Source organism: Ziziphus jujuba, chromosome 2 (genome assembly GCF_031755915.1).
Source record: "Ziziphus jujuba cultivar Dongzao chromosome 2, ASM3175591v1".
Lineage (NCBI taxonomy): Eukaryota > Viridiplantae > Streptophyta > Magnoliopsida > Rosales > Rhamnaceae > Ziziphus > Ziziphus jujuba.
This window is the reverse complement of record NC_083380.1, coordinates 19,349,691-19,371,325: the sequence shown is the minus strand read 5'-3', so window position 1 is coordinate 19,371,325 and position 21,635 is coordinate 19,349,691. Positions and strand designations below refer to the sequence as shown.

General features: G+C 54.3%; 75 non-coding genes across 75 annotated transcripts; all 75 read left to right on the top strand.

Moving 5' to 3' along the window:
- The first annotated feature begins 80 nt into the window (after positions 1-80).
- Positions 81-199, top strand: LOC132802835 (5S ribosomal RNA). The gene has a single exon (XR_009637940.1). It is a non-coding gene; the product is annotated as a 5S ribosomal RNA (ribosomal RNA).
- Positions 200-360: 161 nt separating this feature from the next.
- On the top strand, positions 361-479 carry LOC132801096 (5S ribosomal RNA). The gene has a single exon (XR_009636212.1). It is a non-coding gene; the product is annotated as a 5S ribosomal RNA (ribosomal RNA).
- A 192-nt stretch (positions 480-671) lies between these two features.
- On the top strand, positions 672-790 carry LOC132801583 (5S ribosomal RNA). The gene has a single exon (XR_009636701.1). It is a non-coding gene; the product is annotated as a 5S ribosomal RNA (ribosomal RNA).
- Positions 791-953: 163 nt separating this feature from the next.
- LOC132801095 (5S ribosomal RNA) lies at positions 954-1,072 on the top strand. Its single transcript, XR_009636211.1, has one exon. It is a non-coding gene; the product is annotated as a 5S ribosomal RNA (ribosomal RNA).
- A 160-nt stretch (positions 1,073-1,232) lies between these two features.
- Positions 1,233-1,351, top strand: LOC132801692 (5S ribosomal RNA). Its single transcript, XR_009636812.1, has one exon. It is a non-coding gene; the product is annotated as a 5S ribosomal RNA (ribosomal RNA).
- Positions 1,352-1,734: 383 nt separating this feature from the next.
- Positions 1,735-1,853, top strand: LOC132801093 (5S ribosomal RNA). The gene has a single exon (XR_009636209.1). It is a non-coding gene; the product is annotated as a 5S ribosomal RNA (ribosomal RNA).
- Positions 1,854-2,044: 191 nt separating this feature from the next.
- LOC132801942 (5S ribosomal RNA) lies at positions 2,045-2,163 on the top strand. Its single transcript, XR_009637063.1, has one exon. It is a non-coding gene; the product is annotated as a 5S ribosomal RNA (ribosomal RNA).
- A 163-nt stretch (positions 2,164-2,326) lies between these two features.
- On the top strand, positions 2,327-2,445 carry LOC132802834 (5S ribosomal RNA). Its single transcript, XR_009637939.1, has one exon. It is a non-coding gene; the product is annotated as a 5S ribosomal RNA (ribosomal RNA).
- Positions 2,446-2,607: 162 nt separating this feature from the next.
- LOC132801277 (5S ribosomal RNA) lies at positions 2,608-2,726 on the top strand. Its single transcript, XR_009636393.1, has one exon. It is a non-coding gene; the product is annotated as a 5S ribosomal RNA (ribosomal RNA).
- A 162-nt stretch (positions 2,727-2,888) lies between these two features.
- On the top strand, positions 2,889-3,007 carry LOC132801092 (5S ribosomal RNA). The gene has a single exon (XR_009636208.1). It is a non-coding gene; the product is annotated as a 5S ribosomal RNA (ribosomal RNA).
- Positions 3,008-3,199: 192 nt separating this feature from the next.
- On the top strand, positions 3,200-3,318 carry LOC132802833 (5S ribosomal RNA). Its single transcript, XR_009637938.1, has one exon. It is a non-coding gene; the product is annotated as a 5S ribosomal RNA (ribosomal RNA).
- Positions 3,319-3,481: 163 nt separating this feature from the next.
- On the top strand, positions 3,482-3,600 carry LOC132802832 (5S ribosomal RNA). The gene has a single exon (XR_009637937.1). It is a non-coding gene; the product is annotated as a 5S ribosomal RNA (ribosomal RNA).
- Positions 3,601-3,761: 161 nt separating this feature from the next.
- On the top strand, positions 3,762-3,880 carry LOC132801276 (5S ribosomal RNA). The gene has a single exon (XR_009636392.1). It is a non-coding gene; the product is annotated as a 5S ribosomal RNA (ribosomal RNA).
- A 163-nt stretch (positions 3,881-4,043) lies between these two features.
- On the top strand, positions 4,044-4,162 carry LOC132801445 (5S ribosomal RNA). Its single transcript, XR_009636561.1, has one exon. It is a non-coding gene; the product is annotated as a 5S ribosomal RNA (ribosomal RNA).
- A 162-nt stretch (positions 4,163-4,324) lies between these two features.
- On the top strand, positions 4,325-4,443 carry LOC132802831 (5S ribosomal RNA). Its single transcript, XR_009637936.1, has one exon. It is a non-coding gene; the product is annotated as a 5S ribosomal RNA (ribosomal RNA).
- Positions 4,444-4,604: 161 nt separating this feature from the next.
- Positions 4,605-4,723, top strand: LOC132802830 (5S ribosomal RNA). The gene has a single exon (XR_009637935.1). It is a non-coding gene; the product is annotated as a 5S ribosomal RNA (ribosomal RNA).
- A 160-nt stretch (positions 4,724-4,883) lies between these two features.
- Positions 4,884-5,002, top strand: LOC132801091 (5S ribosomal RNA). Its single transcript, XR_009636207.1, has one exon. It is a non-coding gene; the product is annotated as a 5S ribosomal RNA (ribosomal RNA).
- Positions 5,003-5,195: 193 nt separating this feature from the next.
- LOC132802829 (5S ribosomal RNA) lies at positions 5,196-5,314 on the top strand. Its single transcript, XR_009637934.1, has one exon. It is a non-coding gene; the product is annotated as a 5S ribosomal RNA (ribosomal RNA).
- Positions 5,315-5,476: 162 nt separating this feature from the next.
- LOC132802827 (5S ribosomal RNA) lies at positions 5,477-5,595 on the top strand. Its single transcript, XR_009637932.1, has one exon. It is a non-coding gene; the product is annotated as a 5S ribosomal RNA (ribosomal RNA).
- A 162-nt stretch (positions 5,596-5,757) lies between these two features.
- LOC132802826 (5S ribosomal RNA) lies at positions 5,758-5,876 on the top strand. Its single transcript, XR_009637931.1, has one exon. It is a non-coding gene; the product is annotated as a 5S ribosomal RNA (ribosomal RNA).
- Positions 5,877-6,037: 161 nt separating this feature from the next.
- LOC132801381 (5S ribosomal RNA) lies at positions 6,038-6,156 on the top strand. The gene has a single exon (XR_009636497.1). It is a non-coding gene; the product is annotated as a 5S ribosomal RNA (ribosomal RNA).
- A 193-nt stretch (positions 6,157-6,349) lies between these two features.
- Positions 6,350-6,468, top strand: LOC132802825 (5S ribosomal RNA). The gene has a single exon (XR_009637930.1). It is a non-coding gene; the product is annotated as a 5S ribosomal RNA (ribosomal RNA).
- Positions 6,469-6,630: 162 nt separating this feature from the next.
- LOC132802824 (5S ribosomal RNA) lies at positions 6,631-6,749 on the top strand. The gene has a single exon (XR_009637929.1). It is a non-coding gene; the product is annotated as a 5S ribosomal RNA (ribosomal RNA).
- A 161-nt stretch (positions 6,750-6,910) lies between these two features.
- Positions 6,911-7,029, top strand: LOC132802823 (5S ribosomal RNA). The gene has a single exon (XR_009637928.1). It is a non-coding gene; the product is annotated as a 5S ribosomal RNA (ribosomal RNA).
- Positions 7,030-7,190: 161 nt separating this feature from the next.
- Positions 7,191-7,309, top strand: LOC132801090 (5S ribosomal RNA). The gene has a single exon (XR_009636206.1). It is a non-coding gene; the product is annotated as a 5S ribosomal RNA (ribosomal RNA).
- A 163-nt stretch (positions 7,310-7,472) lies between these two features.
- LOC132801888 (5S ribosomal RNA) lies at positions 7,473-7,591 on the top strand. The gene has a single exon (XR_009637009.1). It is a non-coding gene; the product is annotated as a 5S ribosomal RNA (ribosomal RNA).
- A 161-nt stretch (positions 7,592-7,752) lies between these two features.
- LOC132801089 (5S ribosomal RNA) lies at positions 7,753-7,871 on the top strand. The gene has a single exon (XR_009636205.1). It is a non-coding gene; the product is annotated as a 5S ribosomal RNA (ribosomal RNA).
- Positions 7,872-8,032: 161 nt separating this feature from the next.
- Positions 8,033-8,151, top strand: LOC132801597 (5S ribosomal RNA). The gene has a single exon (XR_009636716.1). It is a non-coding gene; the product is annotated as a 5S ribosomal RNA (ribosomal RNA).
- Positions 8,152-8,311: 160 nt separating this feature from the next.
- LOC132801650 (5S ribosomal RNA) lies at positions 8,312-8,430 on the top strand. The gene has a single exon (XR_009636770.1). It is a non-coding gene; the product is annotated as a 5S ribosomal RNA (ribosomal RNA).
- A 191-nt stretch (positions 8,431-8,621) lies between these two features.
- On the top strand, positions 8,622-8,740 carry LOC132802822 (5S ribosomal RNA). The gene has a single exon (XR_009637927.1). It is a non-coding gene; the product is annotated as a 5S ribosomal RNA (ribosomal RNA).
- A 159-nt stretch (positions 8,741-8,899) lies between these two features.
- LOC132802821 (5S ribosomal RNA) lies at positions 8,900-9,018 on the top strand. Its single transcript, XR_009637926.1, has one exon. It is a non-coding gene; the product is annotated as a 5S ribosomal RNA (ribosomal RNA).
- A 160-nt stretch (positions 9,019-9,178) lies between these two features.
- On the top strand, positions 9,179-9,297 carry LOC132802820 (5S ribosomal RNA). The gene has a single exon (XR_009637925.1). It is a non-coding gene; the product is annotated as a 5S ribosomal RNA (ribosomal RNA).
- A 161-nt stretch (positions 9,298-9,458) lies between these two features.
- LOC132801594 (5S ribosomal RNA) lies at positions 9,459-9,577 on the top strand. The gene has a single exon (XR_009636714.1). It is a non-coding gene; the product is annotated as a 5S ribosomal RNA (ribosomal RNA).
- Positions 9,578-9,766: 189 nt separating this feature from the next.
- On the top strand, positions 9,767-9,885 carry LOC132801380 (5S ribosomal RNA). The gene has a single exon (XR_009636496.1). It is a non-coding gene; the product is annotated as a 5S ribosomal RNA (ribosomal RNA).
- A 155-nt stretch (positions 9,886-10,040) lies between these two features.
- On the top strand, positions 10,041-10,159 carry LOC132801887 (5S ribosomal RNA). Its single transcript, XR_009637008.1, has one exon. It is a non-coding gene; the product is annotated as a 5S ribosomal RNA (ribosomal RNA).
- Positions 10,160-10,321: 162 nt separating this feature from the next.
- Positions 10,322-10,440, top strand: LOC132801928 (5S ribosomal RNA). The gene has a single exon (XR_009637049.1). It is a non-coding gene; the product is annotated as a 5S ribosomal RNA (ribosomal RNA).
- A 162-nt stretch (positions 10,441-10,602) lies between these two features.
- On the top strand, positions 10,603-10,721 carry LOC132802819 (5S ribosomal RNA). The gene has a single exon (XR_009637924.1). It is a non-coding gene; the product is annotated as a 5S ribosomal RNA (ribosomal RNA).
- Positions 10,722-10,881: 160 nt separating this feature from the next.
- On the top strand, positions 10,882-11,000 carry LOC132802818 (5S ribosomal RNA). The gene has a single exon (XR_009637923.1). It is a non-coding gene; the product is annotated as a 5S ribosomal RNA (ribosomal RNA).
- Positions 11,001-11,161: 161 nt separating this feature from the next.
- On the top strand, positions 11,162-11,280 carry LOC132801593 (5S ribosomal RNA). Its single transcript, XR_009636713.1, has one exon. It is a non-coding gene; the product is annotated as a 5S ribosomal RNA (ribosomal RNA).
- Positions 11,281-11,470: 190 nt separating this feature from the next.
- LOC132801379 (5S ribosomal RNA) lies at positions 11,471-11,589 on the top strand. The gene has a single exon (XR_009636495.1). It is a non-coding gene; the product is annotated as a 5S ribosomal RNA (ribosomal RNA).
- A 155-nt stretch (positions 11,590-11,744) lies between these two features.
- Positions 11,745-11,863, top strand: LOC132802816 (5S ribosomal RNA). Its single transcript, XR_009637921.1, has one exon. It is a non-coding gene; the product is annotated as a 5S ribosomal RNA (ribosomal RNA).
- A 161-nt stretch (positions 11,864-12,024) lies between these two features.
- LOC132801541 (5S ribosomal RNA) lies at positions 12,025-12,143 on the top strand. Its single transcript, XR_009636657.1, has one exon. It is a non-coding gene; the product is annotated as a 5S ribosomal RNA (ribosomal RNA).
- A 164-nt stretch (positions 12,144-12,307) lies between these two features.
- LOC132801592 (5S ribosomal RNA) lies at positions 12,308-12,426 on the top strand. The gene has a single exon (XR_009636712.1). It is a non-coding gene; the product is annotated as a 5S ribosomal RNA (ribosomal RNA).
- A 161-nt stretch (positions 12,427-12,587) lies between these two features.
- On the top strand, positions 12,588-12,706 carry LOC132801649 (5S ribosomal RNA). Its single transcript, XR_009636769.1, has one exon. It is a non-coding gene; the product is annotated as a 5S ribosomal RNA (ribosomal RNA).
- A 191-nt stretch (positions 12,707-12,897) lies between these two features.
- On the top strand, positions 12,898-13,016 carry LOC132802815 (5S ribosomal RNA). The gene has a single exon (XR_009637920.1). It is a non-coding gene; the product is annotated as a 5S ribosomal RNA (ribosomal RNA).
- Positions 13,017-13,177: 161 nt separating this feature from the next.
- On the top strand, positions 13,178-13,296 carry LOC132801995 (5S ribosomal RNA). Its single transcript, XR_009637116.1, has one exon. It is a non-coding gene; the product is annotated as a 5S ribosomal RNA (ribosomal RNA).
- Positions 13,297-13,488: 192 nt separating this feature from the next.
- On the top strand, positions 13,489-13,607 carry LOC132802814 (5S ribosomal RNA). The gene has a single exon (XR_009637919.1). It is a non-coding gene; the product is annotated as a 5S ribosomal RNA (ribosomal RNA).
- Positions 13,608-13,769: 162 nt separating this feature from the next.
- Positions 13,770-13,888, top strand: LOC132802813 (5S ribosomal RNA). The gene has a single exon (XR_009637918.1). It is a non-coding gene; the product is annotated as a 5S ribosomal RNA (ribosomal RNA).
- Positions 13,889-14,047: 159 nt separating this feature from the next.
- On the top strand, positions 14,048-14,166 carry LOC132802314 (5S ribosomal RNA). The gene has a single exon (XR_009637438.1). It is a non-coding gene; the product is annotated as a 5S ribosomal RNA (ribosomal RNA).
- A 190-nt stretch (positions 14,167-14,356) lies between these two features.
- Positions 14,357-14,475, top strand: LOC132801378 (5S ribosomal RNA). The gene has a single exon (XR_009636494.1). It is a non-coding gene; the product is annotated as a 5S ribosomal RNA (ribosomal RNA).
- Positions 14,476-14,630: 155 nt separating this feature from the next.
- LOC132802812 (5S ribosomal RNA) lies at positions 14,631-14,749 on the top strand. The gene has a single exon (XR_009637917.1). It is a non-coding gene; the product is annotated as a 5S ribosomal RNA (ribosomal RNA).
- A 161-nt stretch (positions 14,750-14,910) lies between these two features.
- Positions 14,911-15,029, top strand: LOC132801979 (5S ribosomal RNA). Its single transcript, XR_009637100.1, has one exon. It is a non-coding gene; the product is annotated as a 5S ribosomal RNA (ribosomal RNA).
- Positions 15,030-15,191: 162 nt separating this feature from the next.
- On the top strand, positions 15,192-15,310 carry LOC132802811 (5S ribosomal RNA). Its single transcript, XR_009637916.1, has one exon. It is a non-coding gene; the product is annotated as a 5S ribosomal RNA (ribosomal RNA).
- A 160-nt stretch (positions 15,311-15,470) lies between these two features.
- LOC132802810 (5S ribosomal RNA) lies at positions 15,471-15,589 on the top strand. Its single transcript, XR_009637915.1, has one exon. It is a non-coding gene; the product is annotated as a 5S ribosomal RNA (ribosomal RNA).
- Positions 15,590-15,749: 160 nt separating this feature from the next.
- LOC132801543 (5S ribosomal RNA) lies at positions 15,750-15,868 on the top strand. Its single transcript, XR_009636659.1, has one exon. It is a non-coding gene; the product is annotated as a 5S ribosomal RNA (ribosomal RNA).
- A 161-nt stretch (positions 15,869-16,029) lies between these two features.
- LOC132802809 (5S ribosomal RNA) lies at positions 16,030-16,148 on the top strand. Its single transcript, XR_009637914.1, has one exon. It is a non-coding gene; the product is annotated as a 5S ribosomal RNA (ribosomal RNA).
- A 160-nt stretch (positions 16,149-16,308) lies between these two features.
- Positions 16,309-16,427, top strand: LOC132802808 (5S ribosomal RNA). Its single transcript, XR_009637913.1, has one exon. It is a non-coding gene; the product is annotated as a 5S ribosomal RNA (ribosomal RNA).
- Positions 16,428-16,589: 162 nt separating this feature from the next.
- LOC132802807 (5S ribosomal RNA) lies at positions 16,590-16,708 on the top strand. Its single transcript, XR_009637912.1, has one exon. It is a non-coding gene; the product is annotated as a 5S ribosomal RNA (ribosomal RNA).
- Positions 16,709-16,869: 161 nt separating this feature from the next.
- On the top strand, positions 16,870-16,988 carry LOC132801088 (5S ribosomal RNA). The gene has a single exon (XR_009636204.1). It is a non-coding gene; the product is annotated as a 5S ribosomal RNA (ribosomal RNA).
- A 192-nt stretch (positions 16,989-17,180) lies between these two features.
- On the top strand, positions 17,181-17,299 carry LOC132802805 (5S ribosomal RNA). The gene has a single exon (XR_009637910.1). It is a non-coding gene; the product is annotated as a 5S ribosomal RNA (ribosomal RNA).
- Positions 17,300-17,460: 161 nt separating this feature from the next.
- Positions 17,461-17,579, top strand: LOC132802804 (5S ribosomal RNA). The gene has a single exon (XR_009637909.1). It is a non-coding gene; the product is annotated as a 5S ribosomal RNA (ribosomal RNA).
- Positions 17,580-17,740: 161 nt separating this feature from the next.
- On the top strand, positions 17,741-17,859 carry LOC132802803 (5S ribosomal RNA). Its single transcript, XR_009637908.1, has one exon. It is a non-coding gene; the product is annotated as a 5S ribosomal RNA (ribosomal RNA).
- Positions 17,860-18,019: 160 nt separating this feature from the next.
- LOC132801540 (5S ribosomal RNA) lies at positions 18,020-18,138 on the top strand. The gene has a single exon (XR_009636656.1). It is a non-coding gene; the product is annotated as a 5S ribosomal RNA (ribosomal RNA).
- A 164-nt stretch (positions 18,139-18,302) lies between these two features.
- Positions 18,303-18,421, top strand: LOC132801591 (5S ribosomal RNA). The gene has a single exon (XR_009636711.1). It is a non-coding gene; the product is annotated as a 5S ribosomal RNA (ribosomal RNA).
- Positions 18,422-18,582: 161 nt separating this feature from the next.
- Positions 18,583-18,701, top strand: LOC132801648 (5S ribosomal RNA). The gene has a single exon (XR_009636768.1). It is a non-coding gene; the product is annotated as a 5S ribosomal RNA (ribosomal RNA).
- Positions 18,702-18,891: 190 nt separating this feature from the next.
- LOC132802802 (5S ribosomal RNA) lies at positions 18,892-19,010 on the top strand. The gene has a single exon (XR_009637907.1). It is a non-coding gene; the product is annotated as a 5S ribosomal RNA (ribosomal RNA).
- A 160-nt stretch (positions 19,011-19,170) lies between these two features.
- Positions 19,171-19,289, top strand: LOC132801711 (5S ribosomal RNA). The gene has a single exon (XR_009636831.1). It is a non-coding gene; the product is annotated as a 5S ribosomal RNA (ribosomal RNA).
- Positions 19,290-19,481: 192 nt separating this feature from the next.
- Positions 19,482-19,600, top strand: LOC132802801 (5S ribosomal RNA). Its single transcript, XR_009637905.1, has one exon. It is a non-coding gene; the product is annotated as a 5S ribosomal RNA (ribosomal RNA).
- Positions 19,601-19,762: 162 nt separating this feature from the next.
- Positions 19,763-19,881, top strand: LOC132802800 (5S ribosomal RNA). The gene has a single exon (XR_009637904.1). It is a non-coding gene; the product is annotated as a 5S ribosomal RNA (ribosomal RNA).
- Positions 19,882-20,041: 160 nt separating this feature from the next.
- Positions 20,042-20,160, top strand: LOC132802313 (5S ribosomal RNA). The gene has a single exon (XR_009637437.1). It is a non-coding gene; the product is annotated as a 5S ribosomal RNA (ribosomal RNA).
- Positions 20,161-20,350: 190 nt separating this feature from the next.
- Positions 20,351-20,469, top strand: LOC132801377 (5S ribosomal RNA). Its single transcript, XR_009636493.1, has one exon. It is a non-coding gene; the product is annotated as a 5S ribosomal RNA (ribosomal RNA).
- Positions 20,470-20,624: 155 nt separating this feature from the next.
- On the top strand, positions 20,625-20,743 carry LOC132802799 (5S ribosomal RNA). The gene has a single exon (XR_009637903.1). It is a non-coding gene; the product is annotated as a 5S ribosomal RNA (ribosomal RNA).
- A 161-nt stretch (positions 20,744-20,904) lies between these two features.
- On the top strand, positions 20,905-21,023 carry LOC132801978 (5S ribosomal RNA). The gene has a single exon (XR_009637099.1). It is a non-coding gene; the product is annotated as a 5S ribosomal RNA (ribosomal RNA).
- Positions 21,024-21,185: 162 nt separating this feature from the next.
- LOC132802798 (5S ribosomal RNA) lies at positions 21,186-21,304 on the top strand. The gene has a single exon (XR_009637902.1). It is a non-coding gene; the product is annotated as a 5S ribosomal RNA (ribosomal RNA).
- A 160-nt stretch (positions 21,305-21,464) lies between these two features.
- On the top strand, positions 21,465-21,583 carry LOC132802797 (5S ribosomal RNA). Its single transcript, XR_009637901.1, has one exon. It is a non-coding gene; the product is annotated as a 5S ribosomal RNA (ribosomal RNA).
- The last annotated feature ends 52 nt before the right edge of the window (positions 21,584-21,635 follow it).

Genomic DNA, 21,635 nt, shown 5'->3' with positions numbered 1-21,635 from the left:
TCGCCCGGATCGCGCCGAACGCATGCGGACCTGCTGCGCTGCTTCTTTTCCTTATATCCATTCTTTAGCATCACCATGTCGGGTGCGATCATACCAGCACTAATGCACCGGATCCCATCAGAACTCCGAAGTTAAGCGTGCTTGGGCGAGAGTAGTACTAGGATGGGTGACCTCCTGGGAAGTCCTCGTGTTGCACCCCTTTTTTTTTTTTTTTTTCCTCTCTTTCCCCGCGCCTTTCACCCTCGGAGTTTCCCTTTTCTCCCGGCCCGACCGAGGGAACTCGCCCGGATCGCGCCGAACGCATGCGGACCTGCTGCGCTGCTTCTTTTCCTTATATCCATTCTTTAGCATCACCATGTCGGGTGCGATCATACCAGCACTAATGCACCGGATCCCATCAGAACTCCGAAGTTAAGCGTGCTTGGGCGAGAGTAGTACTAGGATGGGTGACCTCCTGGGAAGTCCTCGTGTTGCACCCTTTTTTTTTTTTTTTTTTTTCCTCTCTTTCCCCGCGCCTTTCACCCTCGGAGTTTCCCTTTTCTCCCGGCCCGACCGAGGGAACTCGCTCGGTGGGCCGGTGCATCGATGCCGCTGCCCGGATCGCGCCGAACGCATGCGGACCTGCTGCGCTGCTTCTTTTCCTTATATCCATTCTTTAGCATCACCATGTCGGGTGCGATCATACCAGCACTAATGCATCGGATCCCATCAGAACTCCGAAGTTAAGCGTGCTTGGGCGAGAGTAGTACTAGGATGGGTGACCTCCTGGGAAGTCCTCGTGTTGCACCCCTTTTTTTTTTTTTTTTTTTCCTCTCTTTCCCCGCGCCTTTCACCCTCGGAGTTTCCCTTTTCTCCCGTCCCGACCGAGGGAACTCGCCCGGATCGCGCCGAACGCATGCGGACCTGCTGCGCTGCTTCTTTTCCTTATATCCATTCTTTAGCATCACCATGTTGGGTGCGATCATACCAGCACTAATGCACCGGATCCCATCAGAACTCCGAAGTTAAGCGTGCTTGGGCGAGAGTAGTACTAGGATGGGTGACCTCCTGGGAAGTCCTCGTGTTGCACCCTTTTTTTTTTTTTTTTTCCTCTCTTTCCCCGCGCCTTTCACCCTCGGAGTTTCCCTTTTCTCCCGGCCCGACCGAGGGAACTCGCCCGGATCGCGCCGAACGCATGCGGACCTGCTGCGCTGCTTCTTTTCCTTATATCCATTCTTTAGCATCACCATGTCCGGTGCGATCATACCAGCACTAATGCACCGGATCCCATCAGAACTCCGAAGTTAAGCGTGCTTGGGCGAGAGTAGTACTAGGATGGGTGACCTCCTGGGAAGTCCTCGTGTTGCACCCCTTTTTTTTTTTTTTTTTTCCTCTCTTTCCCCGCGCCTTTCACTCTCGGAGTTTCCCTTTTCTCCCGGCTCGACCGAGGGAACTCGCCCGGATCGCGCCGAACGCATGCGGACCTGCTGCGCTGCTTCTTTTCCTTATATCCATTCTTTAGCATCACCATGTCGGGTGCGATCATACCAGCACTAATGCACCGGATCCCATCAGAATCCTCGTGTTGCACCCCTTTTTTTTTTTTTTTTTCCTCTCTTTCCCCGCGCCTTTCACCCTCGGAGTTTCCCTTTTCTCCCGGCCCGACCGAGGGAACTCGCCCGGATCGCGCCGAACGCATGCGGACCTGCTGCGCTGCTTCTTTTCCTTATATCCATTCTTTAGCATCACCATGTCGGGTGCGATCATACCAGCACTAATGCACCGGATCCCATCAGAACTCCGAAGTTAAGCGTGCTTGGGCGAGAGTAGTACTAGGATGGGTGACCTCCTGGGAAGTCCTCGTGTTGCACCCTTTTTTTTTTTTTTTTTTTCCTCTCTTTCCCCGCGCCTTTCACCCTCGGAGTTTCCCTTTTCTCCCGGCCCGACCGAGGGAACTCGCTCGGTGGGCCGGTGCATCGATGCCGCTGCCCGGATCGCGCCGAACGCATGCGGACCTGCTGCGCTGCTTCTTTTCCTTATATCCATTCTTTAGCATCACCATGTCAGGTGCGATCATACCAGCACTAATGCACCGGATCCCATCAGAACTCCGAAGTTAAGCGTGCTTGGGCAAGAGTAGTACTAGGATGGGTGACCTCCTGGGAAGTCCTCGTGTTGCACCCCTTTTTTTTTTTTTTTTTTTCCTCTCTTTCCCCGCGCCTTTCACCCTCGGAGTTTCCCTTTTCTCCCGGCCCGACCGAGGGAACTCGCCCGGATCGCGCCGAACGCATGCGGACCTGCTGCGCTGCTTCTTTTCCTTATATCCATTCTTTAGCATCACCATGTCGGGTGCGATCATACCAGCACTAATGCACCGGATCCCATCAGAACTCCGAAGTTAAGCGTGCTTGGGCGAGAGTAGTACTAGGATGGGTGACCTCCTGGGAAGTCCTCGTGTTGCACCCCTTTTTTTTTTTTTTTTTTCCTCTCTTTCCCCGCGCCTTTCACCCTCGGAGTTTCCCTTTTCTCCCGGCCCGACCGAGGGAACTCGCCCGGATCGCGCCGAACGCATGCGGACCTGCTGCGCTGCTTCTTTTCCTTATATCCATTCTTTAGCATCACCATGTCGGGTGCGATCATACCAGCACTAATGCACCGGATCCCATCAGATCTCCGAAGTTAAGCGTGCTTGGGCGAGAGTAGTACTAGGATGGGTGACCTCCTGGGAAGTCCTCGTGTTGCACCCCTTTTTTTTTTTTTTTTTTCCTCTCTTTCCCCGCGCCTTTCACCCTCGGAGTTTCCCTTTTCTCCCGGCCCGACCGAGGGAACTCGCCCGGATCGCGCCGAACGCATGCGGACCTGCTGCGCTGCTTCTTTTCCTTATATCCATTCTTTAGCATCACCATGTCGGGTGCGATCATACCAGCACTAATGCACCGGATCCCATCAGAACTCCGAAGTTAAGCGTGCTTGGGCGAGAGTAGTACTAGGATGGGTGACCTCCTGGGAAGTCCTCGTGTTGCACCCTTTTTTTTTTTTTTTTTTTTCCTCTCTTTCCCCGCGCCTTTCACCCTCGGAGTTTCCCTTTTCTCCCGGCCCGACCGAGGGAACTCGCTCGGTGGGCCGGTGCATCGATGCCGCTGCCCGGATCGCGCCGAACGCATGCGGACCTGCTGCGCTGCTTCTTTTCCTTATATCCATTCTTTAGCATCACCATGTCGGGTGCGATCATACCAGCACTAATGCACCGGATCCCATCAGAACTCCGAAGTTAAGCGTGCTTGGGCGAGAGTAGTACTAGGATGGGTGACCTCCTGGGAAGTCCTCGTGTTGCACCCCTTTTTTTTTTTTTTTTTTTCCTCTCTTTCCCCGCGCCTTTCACCCTCGGAGTTTCCCTTTTCTCCCGGCCCGACCGAGGGAACTCGCCCGGATCGCGCCGAACGCATGCGGACCTGCTGCGCTGCTTCTTTTCCTTATATCCATTCTTTAGCATCACCATGTCGGGTGCGATCATACCAGCACTAATGCACCGGATCCCATCAGAACTCCGAAGTTAAGCGTGCTTGGGCGAGAGTAGTACTAGGATGGGTGACCTCCTGGGAAGTCCTCGTGTTGCACCCCTTTTTTTTTTTTTTTTTCCTCTCTTTCCCCGCGCCTTTCACCCTCGGAGTTTCCCTTTTCTCCCGGCCCGACCGAGGGAACTCGCCCGGATCGCGCCGAACGCATGCGGACCTGCTGCGCTGCTTCTTTTCCTTATATCCATTCTTTAGCATCACCATGTCGGGTGCGATCATACCAGCACTAATGCACCGGATCCCATCAGATCTCCGAAGTTAAGCGTGCTTGGGCGAGAGTAGTACTAGGATGGGTGACCTCCTGGGAAGTCCTCGTGTTGCACCCCTTTTTTTTTTTTTTTTTTTCCTCTCTTTCCCCGCGCCTTTCACCCTCGGAGTTTCCCTTTTCTCCCGGCCCGACCGAGGGAACTCGCCCGGATCGCGCCGAACGCATGCGGACCTGCTGCGCTGCTTCTTTTCCTTATATCCATTCTTTAGCATCACCATGTCGGGTGCGATCATACCAGCACTAATGCACCGGATCCCATCAGAACTCCGAAGTTAAGCGTGCTTGGGCGAGAGTAGTACTAGGATGGGTGACCTCCTGGGAAGTCCTCGTATTGCACCCCTTTTTTTTTTTTTTTTTTCCTCTCTTTCCCCGCGCCTTTCACCCTCGGAGTTTCCCTTTTCTCCCGGCCCGACCGAGGGAACTCGCCCGGATCGCGCCGAACGCATGCGGACCTGCTGCGCTGCTTCTTTTCCTTATATCCATTCTTTAGCATCACCCTGTCGGGTGCGATCATACCAGCACTAATGCACCGGATCCCATCAGAACTCCGAAGTTAAGCGTGCTTGGGCGAGAGTAGTACTAGGATGGGTGACCTCCTGGGAAGTCCTCGTGTTGCACCCCTTTTTTTTTTTTTTTTTCCTCTCTTTCCCCGCGCCTTTCACCCTCGGAGTTTCCCTTTTCTCCCGGCCCGACCGAGGGAACTCGCCCGGATCGCGCCGAACGCATGCGGACCTGCTGCGCTGCTTCTTTTCCTTATATCCATTCTTTAGCATCACCATGTCGGGTGCGATCATACCAGCACTAATGCACCGGATCCCATCAGAACTCCGAAGTTAAGCGTGCTTGGGCGAGAGTAGTACTAGGATGGGTGACCTCCTGGGAAGTCCTCGTGTTGCACCCCTTTTTTTTTTTTTTTTCCTCTCTTTCCCCGCGCCTTTCACCCTCGGAGTTTCCCTTTTCTCCCGGCCCGACCGAGGGAACTCGCCCGGATCGCGCCGAACGCATGCGGACCTGCTGCGCTGCTTCTTTTCCTTATATCCATTCTTTAGCATCACCATGTCGGGTGCGATCATACCAGCACTAATGCACCGGATCCCATCAGAACTCCGAAGTTAAGCGTGCTTGGGCGAGAGTAGTACTAGGATGGGTGACCTCCTGGGAAGTCCTCGTGTTGCACCCTTTTTTTTTTTTTTTTTTTTTCCTCTCTTTCCCCGCGCCTTTCACCCTCGGAGTTTCCCTTTTCTCCCGGCCCGACCGAGGGAACTCGCTCGGTGGGCCGGTGCATCGATGCCGCTGCCCGGATCGCGCCGAACGCATGCGGACCTGCTGCGCTGCTTCTTTTCCTTATATCCATTCTTTAGCATCACCATGTCGGGTGCGATCATACCAGCACTAATGCACCGGATCCCATCAGAACTCCGAAGTTAAGCGTGCTTGGGCGAGAGTAGTACTAGGATGGGTGACCTCCTGGGAAGTCCTCGTGTTGCACCCCTTTTTTTTTTTTTTTTTTCCTCTCTTTCCCCGCGCCTTTCACCCTCGGAGTTTCCCTTTTCTCCCGGCCCGACCGAGGGAACTCGCCCGGATCGCGCCGAACGCATGCGGACCTGCTGCGCTGCTTCTTTTCCTTATATCCATTCTTTAGCATCACCATGTCGGGTGCGATCATACCAGCACTAATGCACCGGATCCCATCAGAACTCCGAAGTTAAGCGTGCTTGGGCGAGAGTAGTACTAGGATGGGTGACCTCCTGGGAAGTCCTCGTGTTGCACCCCCTTTTTTTTTTTTTTTTTCCTCTCTTTCCCCGCGCCTTTCACCCTCGGAGTTTCCCTTTTCTCCCGGCCCGACCGAGGGAACTCGCCCGGATCGCGCCGAACGCATGCGGACCTGCTGCGCTGCTTCTTTTCCTTATATCCATTCTTTAGCATCACCCTGTCGGGTGCGATCATACCAGCACTAATGCACCGGATCCCATCAGAACTCCGAAGTTAAGCGTGCTTGGGCGAGAGTAGTACTAGGATGGGTGACCTCCTGGGAAGTCCTCGTGTTGCACCCCTTTTTTTTTTTTTTTTTCCTCTCTTTCCCCGCGCCTTTCACCCTCGGAGTTTCCCTTTTCTCCCGGCCCGACCGAGGGAACTCGCCCGGATCGCGCCGAACGCATGCGGACCTGCTGCGCTGCTTCTTTTCCTTATATCCATTCTTTAGCATCACCATGTCGGGTGCGATCATACCAGCACTAAATCACCGGATCCCATCAGAACTCCGAAGTTAAGCGTGCTTGGGCGAGAGTAGTACTAGGATGGGTGACCTCCTGGGAAGTCCTCGTGTTGCACCCTTTTTTTTTTTTTTTTTTTTTCCTCTCTTTCCCCGCGCCTTTCACCCTCGGAGTTTCCCTTTTCTCCCGGCCCGACCGAGGGAACTCGCTCGGTGGGCCGGTGCATCGATGCCGCTGCCCGGATCGCGCCGAACGCATGCGGACCTGCTGCGCTGCTTCTTTTCCTTATATCCATTCTTTAGCATCACCATGTCGGGTGCGATCATACCAGCACTAATGCACCGGATCCCATCAGAACTCCGAAGTTAAGCGTGCTTGGGCGAGAGTAGTACTAGGATGGGTGACCTCCTGGGAAGTCCTCGTGTTGCACCCCTTTTTTTTTTTTTTTTTTCCTCTCTTTCCCCGCGCCTTTCACCCTCGGAGTTTCCCTTTTCTCCCGGCCCGACCGAGGGAACTCGCCCGGATCGCGCCGAACGCATGCGGACCTGCTGCGCTGCTTCTTTTCCTTATATCCATTCTTTAGCATCACCATGTCGGGTGCGATCATACCAGCACTAATGCACCGGATCCCATCAGAACTCCGAAGTTAAGCGTGCTTGGGCGAGAGTAGTACTAGGATGGGTGACCTCCTGGGAAGTCCTCGTGTTGCACCCCTTTTTTTTTTTTTTTTTCCTCTCTTTCCCCGCGCCTTTCACCCTCGGAGTTTCCCTTTTCTCCCGGCCCGACCGAGGGAACTCGCCCGGATCGCGCCGAACGCATGCGGACCTGCTGCGCTGCTTCTTTTCCTTATATCCATTCTTTAGCATCACCCTGTCGGGTGCGATCATACCAGCACTAATGCACCGGATCCCATCAGAACTCCGAAGTTAAGCGTGCTTGGGCGAGAGTAGTACTAGGATGGGTGACCTCCTGGGAAGTCCTCGTGTTGCACCCCTTTTTTTTTTTTTTTTTCCTCTCTTTCCCCGCGCCTTTCACCCTCGGAGTTTCCCTTTTCTCCCGGCCCGACCGAGGGAACTCGCCCGGATCGCGCCGAACGCATGCGGACCTGCTGCGCTGCTTCTTTTCCTTATATCCATTCTTTAGCATCACCATGTCGGGTGCGATCATACCAGCACTAATGCACCGGATCCCATCAGAACTCCGAAGTTAAGCGTGCTTGGGCGAGAGTAGTACTAGGATGGGTGACCTCCTGGGAAGTCCTCGTGTTGCACCCTTTTTTTTTTTTTTTTTTTTCCTCTCTTTCCCCGCGCCTTTCACCCTCGGAGTTTCCCTTTTCTCCCGGCCCGACCGAGGGAACTCGCCCGGATCGCGCCGAACGCATGCGGACCTGCTGCGCTGCTTCTTTTCCTTATATCCATTCTTTAGCATCACCATGTCGGGTGCGATCATACCAGCACTAATGCACCGGATCCCATCAGAACTCCGAAGTTAAGCGTGCTTGGGCGAGAGTAGTACTAGGATGGGTGACCTCCTGGGAAGTCCTCTTGTTGCACCCCTTTTTTTTTTTTTTTTTCCTCTCTTTCCCCGCGCCTTTCACCCTCGGAGTTTTCCTTTTCTCCCGGCCCGACCGAGGGAACTCGCCCGGATCGCGCCGAACGCATGCGGACCTGCTGCGCTGCTTCTTTTCCTTATATCCATTCTTTAGCATCACCATGTCGGGTGCGATCATACCAGCACTAATGCACCGGATCCCATCAGAACTCCGAAGTTAAGCGTGCTTGGGCGAGAGTAGTACTAGGATGGGTGACCTCCTGGGAAGTCCTCGTGTTGCACCCTTTTTTTTTTTTTTTTTTTTTCCTCTCTTTCCCCGCGCCTTTCACCCTCGGAGTTTCCCTTTCCCGGCCCGACCGAGGGAACTCGCCCGGATCGCGCCGAACGCATGCGGACCTGCTGCGCTGCTTCTTTTCCTTATATCCATTCTTTAGCATCACCATGTCGGGTGCGATCATACCAGCACTAATGCACCGGATCCCATCAGAACTCCGAAGTTAAGCGTGTTTGGGCGAGAGTAGTACTAGGATGGGTGACCTCCTGGGAAGTCCTCGTGTTGCACCCTTTTTTTTTTTTTTTTTCCTCTCTTTCCCCGCGCCTTTCACCCTCGGAGTTTCCCTTTTCTCCCGGCCCGACCGAGGGAACTCGCCCGGATCGCGCCGAACGCATGCGGACCTGCTGCGCTGCTTCTTTTCCTTATATCCATTCTTTAGCATCACCATGTCGGGTGCGATCATACCAGCACTAATGCACCGGATCCCATCAGAACTCCGAAGTTAAGCGTGCTTGGGCGAGAGTAGTACTAGGATGGTTGACCTCCTGGGAAGTCCTCGTGTTGCACCCTTTTTTTTTTTTTTTTTTTCCTCTCTTTCCCCGCGCCTTTCACCCTCGGAGTTTCCCTTTTCTCCCGGCCCGACCGAGGGAACTCGCTCGGTGGGCCGGTGCATCGATGCCGCTGCCCGGATCGCGCCGAACGCATGCGGACCTGCTGCGCTGCTTCTTTTCCTTATATCCATTCTTTAGCATCACCATGTCGGGTGCGATCATACCAGCACTAATGCACCGGATCCCATCAGAACTCCGAAGTTAAGCGTGCTTGGGCGAGAGTAGTACTAGGATGGGTGACCTCCTGGGAAGTCCTCGTGTTGCACCCCTTTTTTTTTTTTTTTCCTCTCTTTCCCCGCGCCTTTCACCCTCGGAGTTTCCCTTTTCTCCCGGCCCGACCGAGGGAACTCGCCCGGATCGCGCCGAACGCATGCGGACCTGCTGCGCTGCTTCTTTTCCTTATATCCATTCTTTAGCATCACCATGTCGGGTGCGATCATACCAGCACTAATGCACCGGATCCCATCAGAACTCCGAAGTTAAGCGTGCTTGGGCGAGAGTAGTACTAGGATGGGTGACCTCCTGGGAAGTCCTCGTGTTGCACCCCTTTTTTTTTTTTTTTTCCTCTCTTTCCCCGCGCCTTTCACCCTCGGAGTTTCCCTTTTCTCCCGGCCCGACCGAGGGAACTCGCCCGGATCGCGCCGAACGCATGCGGACCTGCTGCGCTGCTTCTTTTCCTTATATCCATTCTTTAGCATCACCATGTCGGGTGCGATCATACCAGCACTAATGCACCGGATCCCATCAGAACTCCGAAGTTAAGCGTGCTTGGGCGAGAGTAGTACTAGGATGGGTGACCTCCTGGGAAGTCCTCGTGTTGCACCCCTTTTTTTTTTTTTTTTTCCTCTCTTTCCCCGCGCCTTTCACCCTCGGAGTTTCCCTTTTCTCCCGGCCCGACCGAGGGAACTCGCCCGGATCGCGCCGAACGCATGCGGACCTGCTGCGCTGCTTCTTTTCCTTATATCCATTCTTTAGCATCACCATGTCGGGTGCGATCATACCAGCACTAATGCACCGGATCCCATCAGAACTCCGAAGTTAAGCGTGTTTGGGCGAGAGTAGTACTAGGATGGGTGACCTCCTGGGAAGTCCTCGTGTTGCACCCTTTTTTTTTTTTTTTTTCCTCTCTTTCCCCGCGCCTTTCACCCTCGGAGTTTCCCTTTTCTCCTGGCCCGACCGAGGGAACTCGCTCGGTGGGCCGGTGCATCGATGCCACTGCCCGGATCGCGCCGAACGCATGCGGACCTGCTGCGCTGCTTCTTTTCCTTATATCCATTCTTTAGCATCACCATGTCGGGTGCGATCATACCAGCACTAATGCACCGGATCCCATCAGAACTCCGAAGTTAAGCGTGCTTGGGCGAGAGTAGTACTAGGATGGGTGACCTCCTGGGAAGTCCTCGTGTTGCACCTCTTTTTTTTGTTTCTCTCTTTCCCCGCGCCTTTCACCCTCGGAGTTTCCCTTTTCTCCCGGCCCGACCGAGGGAACTCGCCCGGATCGCGCCGAACGCATGCGGACCTGCTGCGCTGCTTCTTTTCCTTATATCCATTCTTTAGCATCACCATGTCGGGTGCGATCATACCAGCACTAATGCACCGGATCCCATCAGAACTCCGAAGTTAAGCGTGCTTGGGCGAGAGTAGTACTAGGATGGGTGACCTCCTGGGAAGTCCTCTTGTTGCACCCCTTTTTTTTTTTTTTTTTTCCTCTCTTTCCCCGCGCCTTTCACCCTCGGAGTTTCCCTTTTCTCCCGGCCCGACCGAGGGAACTCGCCCGGATCGCGCCGAACGCATGCGGACCTGCTGCGCTGCTTCTTATCCTTATATCCATTCTTTAGCATCACCATGTCGGGTGCGATCATACCAGCATTAATGCACCGGATCCCATTAGAACTTCGAAGTTAAGCGTGCTTGGGCGAGAGTAGTACTAGGATGGGTGACCTCCTGGGAAGTCCTCGTGTTGCACCCCTTTTTTTTTTTTTTTTTTCCTCTCTTTCCCCGCGCCTTTCACCCTCGGAGTTTCCCTTTTCTCCCGGCCCGACCGAGGGAACTCGCCCGGATCGCGCCGAACGCATGCGGACCTGCTGCGCTGCTTCTTTTCCTTATATCCATTCTTTAGCATCACCATGTCGGGTGCGATCATACCAGCACTAATGCACCGGATCCCATCAGAACTCCGAAGTTAAGCGTGCTTGGGCGAGAGTAGTACTAGGATGGGTGACCTCCTGGGAAGTCCTCGTGTTGCACCCCTTTTGTTTTTTTTTTTCCTCTCTTTCCCCGCGCCTTTCACCCTCGGAGTTTCCCTTTTCTCCCGGCCCGACCGAGGGAACTCGCCCGGATCGCGCCGAACGCATGCGGACCTGCTGCGCTGCTTCTTTTCCTTATATCCATTCTTTAGCATCACCATGTCGGGTGCGATCATACCAGCACTAATGCACCGGATCCCATCAGAACTCCGAAGTTAAGCGTGCTTGGGCGAGAGTAGTACTAGGATGGGTGACCTCCTGGGAAGTCCTCGTGTTGCACCCCTTTTTTTTTTTTTTTTTCCTCTCTTTCCCCGCGCCTTTCACCCTCGGAGTTTCCCTTTTCTCCCGGCCCGACCGAGGGAACTCGCCCGGATCGCGCCGAACGCATGCGGACCTGCTGCGCTGCTTCTTTTCCTTATATCCATTCTTTAGCATCACCATGTCGGGTGCGATCATACCAGCACTAATGCACCGGATCCCATCAGAACTCCGAAGTTAAGCGTGTTTGGGCGAGAGTAGTACTAGGATGGGTGACCTCCTGGGAAGTCCTCGTGTTGCACCCTTTTTTTTTTTTTTTTTTCCTCTCTTTCCCCGCGCCTTTCACCCTCGGAGTTTCCCTTTTCTCCTGGCCCGACCGAGGGAACTCGCTCGGTGGGCCGGTGCATCGATGCCACTGCCCGGATCGCGCCGAACGCATGCGGACCTGCTGCGCTGCTTCTTTTCCTTATATCCATTCTTTAGCATCACCATGTCGGGTGCGATCATACCAGCACTAATGCACCGGATCCCATCAGAACTCCGAAGTTAAGCGTGCTTGGGCGAGAGTAGTACTAGGATGGGTGACCTCCTGGGAAGTCCTCGTGTTGCACCTCTTTTTTTTGTTTCTCTCTTTCCCCGCGCCTTTCACCCTCGGAGTTTCCCTTTTCTCCCGGCCCGACCGAGGGAACTCGCCCGGATCGCGCCGAACGCATGCGGACCTGCTGCGCTGCTTCTTTTCCTTATATCCATTCTTTAGCATCACCATGTCGGGTGCGATCATACCAGCACTAATGCACCGGATCCCATCAGAACTCCGAAGTTAAGCGTGCTTGGGCGAGAGTAGTACTAGGATGGGTGACCTCCTGGGAAGTCCTCGTGTTGCACCCCTTTTTTTTTTTTTTTTTCCTCTCTTTCCCCGCGCCTTTCACCCTCGGAGTTTCCCTTTTCTCCCGGCCCGACCGAGGGAACTCGCCCGGATCGCGCCGAACGCATGCGGACCTGCTGCGCTGCTTCTTTTCCTTATATCCATTCTTTAGCATCACCATGTCGGGTGCGATCATACCAGCACTAATGCACCGGATCCCATCAGAACTCCGAAGTTAAGCGTGCTTGGGCGAGAGTAGTACTAGGATGGTTGACCTCCTGGGAAGTCCTCGTGTTGCACCCCTTTTTTTTTTTTTTTTTTTTCCTCTCTTTCCCCGCGCCTTTCACCCTCGGAGTTTCCCTTTTCTCCCGGCCCGACCGAGGGAACTCGCCCGGATCGCGCCGAACGCATGCGGACCTGCTGCGCTGCTTCTTTTCCTTATATCCATTCTTTAGCATCACCATGTCGGGTGCGATCATACCAGCACTAATGCACCGGATCCCATCAGAACTCCGAAGTTAAGCGTGTTTGGGCGAGAGTAGTACTAGGATGGGTGACCTCCTGGGAAGTCCTCGTGTTGCACCCTTTTTTTTTTTTTTTTTTCCTCTCTTTCCCCGCGCCTTTCACCCTCGGAGTTTCCCTTTTCTCCCGGCCCGACCGAGGGAACTCGCCCGGATCGCGCCGAACGCATGCGGACCTGCTGCGCTGCTTCTTTTCCTTATATCCATTCTTTAGCATCACCATGTCGGGTGCGATCATACCAGCACTAATGCACCGGATCCCATCAGAACTCCGAAGTTAAGCGTGCTTGGGCGAGAGTAGTACTAGGATGGTTGACCTCCTGGGAAGTCCTCGTGTTGCACCCTTTTTTTTTTTTTTTTTTTCCTCTCTTTCCCCGCGCCTTTCACCCTCGGAGTTTCCCTTTTCTCCCGGCCCGACCGAGGGAACTCGCTCGGTGGGCCGGTGCATCGATGCCGCTGCCCGGATCGCGCCGAACGCATGCGGACCTGCTGCGCTGCTTCTTTTCCTTATATCCATTCTTTAGCATCACCATGTCGGGTGCGATCATACCAGCACTAATGCACCGGATCCCATCAGAACTCCGAAGTTAAGCGTGCTTGGGCGAGAGTAGTACTAGGATGGGTGACCTCCTGGGAAGTCCTCGTGTTGCACCCCTTTTTTTTTTTTTTTTTCCTCTCTTTCCCCGCGCCTTTCACCCTCGGAGTTTCCCTTTTCTCCCGGCCCGACCGAGGGAACTCGCCCGGATCGCGCCGAACGCATGCGGACCTGCTGCGCTGCTTCTTTTCCTTATATCCATTCTTTAGCATCACCATGTCGGGTGCGATCATACCAGCACTAATGCACCGGATCCCATCAGAACTCCGAAGTTAAGCGTGCTTCGGCGAGAGTAGTACTAGGATGGGTGACCTCCTGGGAAGTCCTCGTGTTGCACCCTTTTTTTTTTTTTTTTTTTTCCTCTCTTTCCCCGCGCCTTTCACCCTCGGAGTTTCCCTTTTCTCCCGGCCCGACCGAGGGAACTCGCTCGGTGGGCCGGTGCATCGATGCCGCTGCCCGGATCGCGCCGAACGCATGCGGACCTGCTGCGCTGCTTCTTTTCCTTATATCCATTCTTTAGCATCACCATGTCGGGTGCGATCATACCAGCACTAATGCACCGGATCCCATCAGAACTCCGAAGTTAAGCGTGCTTGGGCGAGAGTAGTACTAGGATGGGTGACCTCCTGGGAAGTCCTCGTGTTGCACCCCTTTTTTTTTTTTTTTTTTCCTCTCTTTCCCCGCGCCTTTCACCCTCGGAGTTTCCCTTTTCTCCCGGCCCGACCGAGGGAACTCGCCCGGATCGCGCCGAACGCATGCGGACCTGCTGCGCTGCTTCTTTTCCTTATATCCATTCTTTAGCATCACCATGTTGGGTGCGATCATACCAGCACTAATGCACCGGATCCCATCAGAACTCCGAAGTTAAGCGTGCTTGGGCGAGAGTAGTACTAGGATGGGTGACCTCCTGGGAAGTCCTCGTGTTGCACCCCTTTTTTTTTTTTTTTCCTCTCTTTCCCCGCGCCTTTCACCCTCGGAGTTTCCCTTTTCTCCCGGCCCGACCGAGGGAACTCGCCCGGATCGCGCCGAACGCATGCGGACCTGCTGCGCTGCTTCTTATCCTTATATCCATTCTTTAGCATCACCATGTCGGGTGCGATCATACCAGCATTAATGCACCGGATCCCATTAGAACTTCGAAGTTAAGCGTGCTTGGGCGAGAGTAGTACTAGGATGGGTGAGCTCCTGGGAAGTCCTCGTGTTGCACCCTTTTTTTTTTTTTTTTTTCCTCTCTTTCCCCGCGCCTTTCACCCTCGGAGTTTCCCTTTTCTCCTGGCCCGACCGAGGGAACTCGCTCGGTGGGCCGGTGCATCGATGCCACTGCCCGGATCGCGCCGAACGCATGCGGACCTGCTGCGCTGCTTCTTTTCCTTATATCCATTCTTTAGCATCACCATGTCGGGTGCGATCATACCAGCACTAATGCACCGGATCCCATCAGAACTCCGAAGTTAAGCGTGCTTGGGCGAGAGTAGTACTAGGATGGGTGACCTCCTGGGAAGTCCTCGTGTTGCACCTCTTTTTTTTGTTTCTCTCTTTCCCCGCGCCTTTCACCCTCGGAGTTTCCCTTTTCTCCCGGCCCGACCGAGGGAACTCGCCCGGATCGCGCCGAACGCATGCGGACCTGCTGCGCTGCTTCTTTTCCTTATATCCATTCTTTAGCATCACCATGTCGGGTGCGATCATACCAGCACTAATGCACCGGATCCCATCAGAACTCCGAAGTTAAGCGTGCTTGGGCGAGAGTAGTACTAGGATGGGTGACCTCCTGGGAAGTCCTCGTGTTGCACCCCTTTTTTTTTTTTTTTTTCCTCTCTTTCCCCGCGCCTTTCACCCTCGGAGTTTCCCTTTTCTCCCGGCCCGACCGAGGGAACTCGCCCGGATCGCGCCGAACGCATGCGGACCTGCTGCGCTGCTTCTTTTCCTTATATCCATTCTTTAGCATCACCATGTCGGGTGCGATCATACCAGCACTAATGCACCGGATCCCATTAGAACTCCGAAGTTAAGCGTGCTTGGGCGAGAGTAGTACTAGGAAGGGTGACCTCCTGGGAAGTCCTCGTGTTGCACCTTTTTTTTTTTTTTTTTTTTCCTCTCTTTCCCCGCGCCTTTCACCCTCGGAGTTTCCCTTTTCTCCCGGCCCGACCGAGGGAACTCGCCCGGATCGCGCCGAACGCATGCGGACCTGCTGCGCTGCTTCTTTTCCTTATATCCATTCTTTAGCATCACCATGTCGGGTGCGATCATACCAGCACTAATGCACCGGATCCCATCAGAACTCCGAAGTTAAGCGTGCTTGGGCGAGAGTAGTACTAGGATGGGTGACCTCCTGGGAAGTCCTCGTGTTGCACCCCTTTTGTTTTTTTTTTTCCTCTCTTTCCCCGCGCCTTTCACCCTCGGAGTTTCCCTTTTCTCCCGGCCCGACCGAGGGAACTCGCCCGGATCGCGCCGAACGCATGCGGACCTGCTGCGCTGCTTCTTTTCCTTATATCCATTCTTTAGCATCACCATGTCGGGTGCGATCATACCAGCACTAATGCACCGGATCCCATCAGAACTCCGAAGTTAAGCGTGCTTGGGCGAGAGTAGTACTAGGATGGGTGACCTCCTGGGAAGTCCTCGTGTTGCACCCCTTTTTTTTTTTTTTTTCCTCTCTTTCCCCGCGCCTTTCACCCTCGGAGTTTCCCTTTTCTCCCGGCCCGACCGAGGGAACTCGCCCGGATCGCGCCGAACGCATGCGGACCTGCTGCGCTGCTTCTTTTCCTTATATCCATTCTTTAGCATCACCATGTCGGGTGCGATCATACCAGCACTAATGCACCGGAACCCATCAGAACTCCGAAGTTAAGCGTGCTTGGGCGAGAGTAGTACTAGGATGGGTGACCTCCTGGGAAGTCCTCGTGTTGCACCCCTTTTTTTTTTTTTTTTTCCTCTCTTTCCCCGCGCCTTTCACCCTCGGAGTTTCCCTTTTCTCCCGGCCCGACCGAGGGAACTCGCCCGGATCGCGCCGAACGCATGCGGACCTGCTGCGCTGCTTCTTTTCCTTATATCCATTCTTTAGCATCACCATGTCGGGTGCGATCATACCAGCACTAATGCACCGGATCCCATCAGAACTCCGAAGTTAAGCGTGCTTGGGCGAGAGTAGTACTAGGATGGGTGACCTCCTGGGAAGTCCTCGTGTTGCACCCCTTTTGTTTTTTTTTTTCCTCTCTTTCCCCGCGCCTTTCACCCTCGGAGTTTCCCTTTTCTCCCGGCCCGACCGAGGGAACTCGCCCGGATCGCGCCGAACGCATGCGGACCTGCTGCGCTTCTTCTTTTCCTTATATCCATTCTTTAGCATCACCATGTCGGGTGCGATCATACCAGCACTAATGCACCGGATCCCATCAGAACTCCGAAGTTAAGCGTGCTTGGGCGAGAGTAGTACTAGGATGGGTGACCTCCTGGGAAGTCCTCGTGTTGCACCCCTTTTTTTTTTTTTTTTTTCCTCTCTTTCCCCGCGCCTTTCACCCTCGGAGTTTTCCTTTTCTCCCGGCCCGACCGAGGGAACTCGCCCGGATCGCGCCGAACGCATGCGGACCTGCTGCGCTGCTTCTTTTCCTTATATCCATTCTTTAGCATCACCATGTCGGGTGCGATCATACCAGCACTAATGCACCGGATCCCATCAGAACTCCGAAGTTAAGCGTGCTTGGGCGAGAGTAGTACTAGGATGGGTGACCTCCTGGGAAGTCCTCGTGTTGCACCCCTTTTTTTTTTTTTTTTTCCTCTCTTTCCCCGCGCCTTTCACCCTCGGAGTTTCCCTTTTCTCCCGGCCCGACCGAGGGAACTCGCCCGGATCGCGCCGAACGCATGCGGACCTGCTGCGCTGCTTCTTTTCCTTATATCCATTCTTTAGCATCACCATGTCGGGTGCGATCATACCAGCACTAATGCACCGGATCCCATCAGAACTCCGAAGTTAAGCGTGCTTGGGCGAGAGTAGTACTAGGATGGGTGACCTCCTGGGAAGTCCTCGTGTTGCACCCTTTTTTTTTTTTTTTTTTTTCCTCTCTTTCCCCGCGCCTTTCACCCTCGGAGTTTCCCTTTTCTCCCGGCCCGACCGAGGGAACTCGCTCGGTGGGCCGGTGCATCGATGCCGCTGCCCGGATCGCGCCGAACGCATGCGGACCTGCTGCGCTGCTTCTTTTCCTTATATCCATTCTTTAGCATCACCATGTCGGGTGCGATCATACCAGCACTAATGCACCGGATCCCATCAGAACTCCGAAGTTAAGCGTGCTTGGGCGAGAGTAGTACTAGGATGGGTGACCTCCTGGGAAGTCCTCGTGTTGCACCCCTTTTTTTTTTTTTTTTTCCTCTCTTTCCCCGCGCCTTTCACCCTCGGAGTTTCCCTTTTCTCCCGGCCCGACCGAGGGAACTCGCCCGGATCGCGCCGAACGCATGCGGACCTGCTGCGCTGCTTCTTTTCCTTATATCCATTCTTTAGCATCACCATGTCGGGTGCGATCATACCAGCACTAATGCACCGGATCCCATCAGAACTCCGAAGTTAAGCGTGCTTGGGCGAGAGTAGTACTAGGATGGGTGACCTCCTGGGAAGTCCTCGTGTTGCACCCCTTTTTTTTTTTTTTTTTCCTCTCTTTCCCCGCGCCTTTCACCCTCGGAGTTTCCCTTTTCTCCCGGCCCGACCGAGGGAACTCGCCCGGATCGCGCCGAACGCATGCGGACCTGCTGCGCTGCTTCTTTTCCTTATATCCATTCTTTAGCATCACCATGTCGGGTGCGATCATACCAGCACTAATGCACCGGATCCCATCAGAACTCCGAAGTTAAGCGTGCTTGGGCGAGAGTAGTACTAGGATGGGTGACCTCCTGGGAAGTCCTCGTGTTGCACCCCTTTTTTTTTTTTTTTTCCTCTCTTTCCCCGCGCCTTTCACCCTCGGAGTTTCCCTTTTCTCCCGGCCCGACCGAGGGAACTCGCCCGGATCGCGCCGAACGCATGCGGACCTGCTGCGCTGCTTCTTTTCCTTATATCCATTCTTTAGCATCACCATGTCGGGTGCGATCATACCAGCACTAATGCACCGGATCCCATCAGAACTCCGAAGTTAAGCGTGCTTGGGCGAGAGTAGTACTAGGATGGTTGACCTCCTGGGAAGTCCTCGTGTTGCACCCCTTTTTTTTTTTTTTTTTTTTCCTCTCTTTCCCCGCGCCTTTCACCCTCGGAGTTTCCCTTTTCTCCCGGCCCGACCGAGGGAACTCGCCCGGATCGCGCCGAACGCATGCGGACCTGCTGCGCTGCTTCTTTTCCTTATATCCATTCTTTAGCATCACCATGTCGGGTGCGATCATACCAGCACTAATGCACCGGATCCCATCAGAACTCCGAAGTTAAGCGTGTTTGGGCGAGAGTAGTACTAGGATGGGTGACCTCCTGGGAAGTCCTCGTGTTGCACCCTTTTTTTTTTTTTTTTTTCCTCTCTTTCCCCGCGCCTTTCACCCTCGGAGTTTCCCTTTTCTCCCGGCCCGACCGAGGGAACTCGCCCGGATCGCGCCGAACGCATGCGGACCTGCTGCGCTGCTTCTTTTCCTTATATCCATTCTTTAGCATCACCATGTCGGGTGCGATCATACCAGCACTAATGCACCGGATCCCATCAGAACTCCGAAGTTAAGCGTGCTTGGGCGAGAGTAGTACTAGGATGGTTGACCTCCTGGGAAGTCCTCGTGTTGCACCCTTTTTTTTTTTTTTTTTTCCTCTCTTTCCCCGCGCCTTTCACCCTCGGAGTTTCCCTTTTCTCCCGGCCCGACCGAGGGAACTCGCTCGGTGGGCCGGTGCATCGATGCCGCTGCCCGGATCGCGCCGAACGCATGCGGACCTGCTGCGCTGCTTCTTTTCCTTATATCCATTCTTTAGCATCACCATGTCGGGTGCGATCATACCAGCACTAATGCACCGGATCCCATCAGAACTCCGAAGTTAAGCGTGCTTGGGCGAGAGTAGTACTAGGATGGGTGACCTCCTGGGAAGTCCTCGTGTTGCACCCCTTTTTTTTTTTTTTTTCCTCTCTTTCCCCGCGCCTTTCACCCTCGGAGTTTCCCTTTTCTCCCGGCCCGACCGAGGGAACTCGCCCGGATCGCGCCGAACGCATGCGGACCTGCTGCGCTGCTTCTTTTCCTTATATCCATTCTTTAGCATCACCATGTCGGGTGCGATCATACCAGCACTAATGCACCGGATCCCATCAGAACTCCGAAGTTAAGCGTGCTTGGGCAAGAGTAGTACTAGGATGGGTGACCTCCTGGGAAGTCCTCGTGTTGCACCCTTTTTTTTTTTTTTTTTTTTCCTCTCTTTCCCCGCGCCTTTCACCCTCGGAGTTTCCCTTTTCTCCCGGCCCGACCGAGGGAACTCGCTCGGTGGGCCGGTGCATCGATGCCGCTGCCCGGATCGCGCCGAACGCATGCGGACCTGCTGCGCTGCTTCTTTTCCTTATATCCATTCTTTAGCATCACCATGTCGGGTGCGATCATACCAGCACTAATGCACCGGATCCCATCAGAACTCCGAAGTTAAGCGTGCTTGGGCGAGAGTAGTACTAGGATGGGTGACCTCCTGGGAAGTCCTCGTGTTGCACCCCTTTTTTTTTTTTTTTTTTCCTCTCTTTCCCCGCGCCTTTCACCCTCGGAGTTTCCCTTTTCTCCCGGCCCGACCGAGGGAACTCGCCCGGATCGCGCCGAACGCATGCGGACCTGCTGCGCTGCTTCTTTTCCTTATATCCATTCTTTAGCATCACCATGTTGGGTGCGATCATACCAGCACTAATGCACCGGATCCCATCAGAACTCCGAAGTTAAGCGTGCTTGGGCGAGAGTAGTACTAGGATGGGTGACCTCCTGGGAAGTCCTCGTGTTGCACCCCTTTTTTTTTTTTTTTTCCTCTCTTTCCCCGCGCCTTTCACCCTCGGAGTTTCCCTTTTCTCCCGGCCCGACCGAGGGAACTCGCCCGGATCGCGCCGAACGCATGCGGACCTGCTGCGCTGCTTCTTATCCTTATATCCATTCTTTAGCATCACCATGTCGGGTGCGATCATACCAGCATTAATGCACCGGATCCCATTAGAACTTCGAAGTTAAGCGTGCTTGGGCGAGAGTAGTACTAGGATGGGTGAGCTCCTGGGAAGTCCTCGTGTTGCACCCTTTTTTTTTTTTTTTTTTCCTCTCTTTCCCCGCGCCTTTCACCCTCGGAGTTTCCCTTTTCTCCTGGCCCGACCGAGGGAACTCGCTCGGTGGGCCGGTGCATCGATGCCACTGCCCGGATCGCGCCGAACGCATGCGGACCTGCTGCGCTGCTTCTTTTCCTTATATCCATTCTTTAGCATCACCATGTCGGGTGCGATCATACCAGCACTAATGCACCGGATCCCATCAGAACTCCGAAGTTAAGCGTGCTTGGGCGAGAGTAGTACTAGGATGGGTGACCTCCTGGGAAGTCCTCGTGTTGCACCTCTTTTTTTTGTTTCTCTCTTTCCCCGCGCCTTTCACCCTCGGAGTTTCCCTTTTCTCCCGGCCCGACCGAGGGAACTCGCCCGGATCGCGCCGAACGCATGCGGACCTGCTGCGCTGCTTCTTTTCCTTATATCCATTCTTTAGCATCACCATGTCGGGTGCGATCATACCAGCACTAATGCACCGGATCCCATCAGAACTCCGAAGTTAAGCGTGCTTGGGCGAGAGTAGTACTAGGATGGGTGACCTCCTGGGAAGTCCTCGTGTTGCACCCCTTTTTTTTTTTTTTTTTCCTCTCTTTCCCCGCGCCTTTCACCCTCGGAGTTTCCCTTTTCTCCCGGCCCGACCGAGGGAACTCGCCCGGATCGCGCCGAACGCATGCGGACCTGCTGCGCTGCTTCTTTTCCTTATATCCATTCTTTAGCATCACCATGTCGGGTGCGATCATACCAGCACTAATGCACCGGATCCCATTAGAACTCCGAAGTTAAGCGTGCTTGGGCGAGAGTAGTACTAGGAAGGGTGACCTCCTGGGAAGTCCTCGTGTTGCACCTTTTTTTTTTTTTTTTTTTTCCTCTCTTTCCCCGCGCCTTTCACCCTCGGAGTTTCCCTTTTCTCCCGGCCCGACCGAGGGAACTCGCCCGGATCGCGCCGAACGCATGCGGACCTGCTGCGCTGCTTCTTTTCCTTATATCCATTCTTTAGCATCACCATGTCGGGTGCGATCATACCAGCACTAATGCACCGGATCCCATCAGAACTCCGAAGTTAAGCGTGCTTGGGCGAGAGTAGTACTAGGATGGGTGACCTCCTGGGAAGTCCTCGTGTTGCACCCCTTTTGTTTTTTTTTTTCCTCTCTTTCCCCGCGCCTTTCACCCTCGGAGTTTCCCTTTTCTCCCGGCCCGACCGAGGGAACTCGCCCGGATCGCGCCGAACGCATGCGGACCTGCTGCGCTGCTTCTTTTCCTTATATCCATTCTTTAGCATCACCATGTCGGGTGCGATCATACCAGCACTAATGCACCGGATCCCATCAGAACTCCGAAGTTAAGCGTGCTTGGGCGAGAGTAGTACTAGGATGGGTGACCTCCTGGGAAGTCCTCGTGTTGCACCCCTTTTTTTTTTTTTTTTCCTCTCTTTCCCCGCGCCTTTCACCCTCGGAGTTTC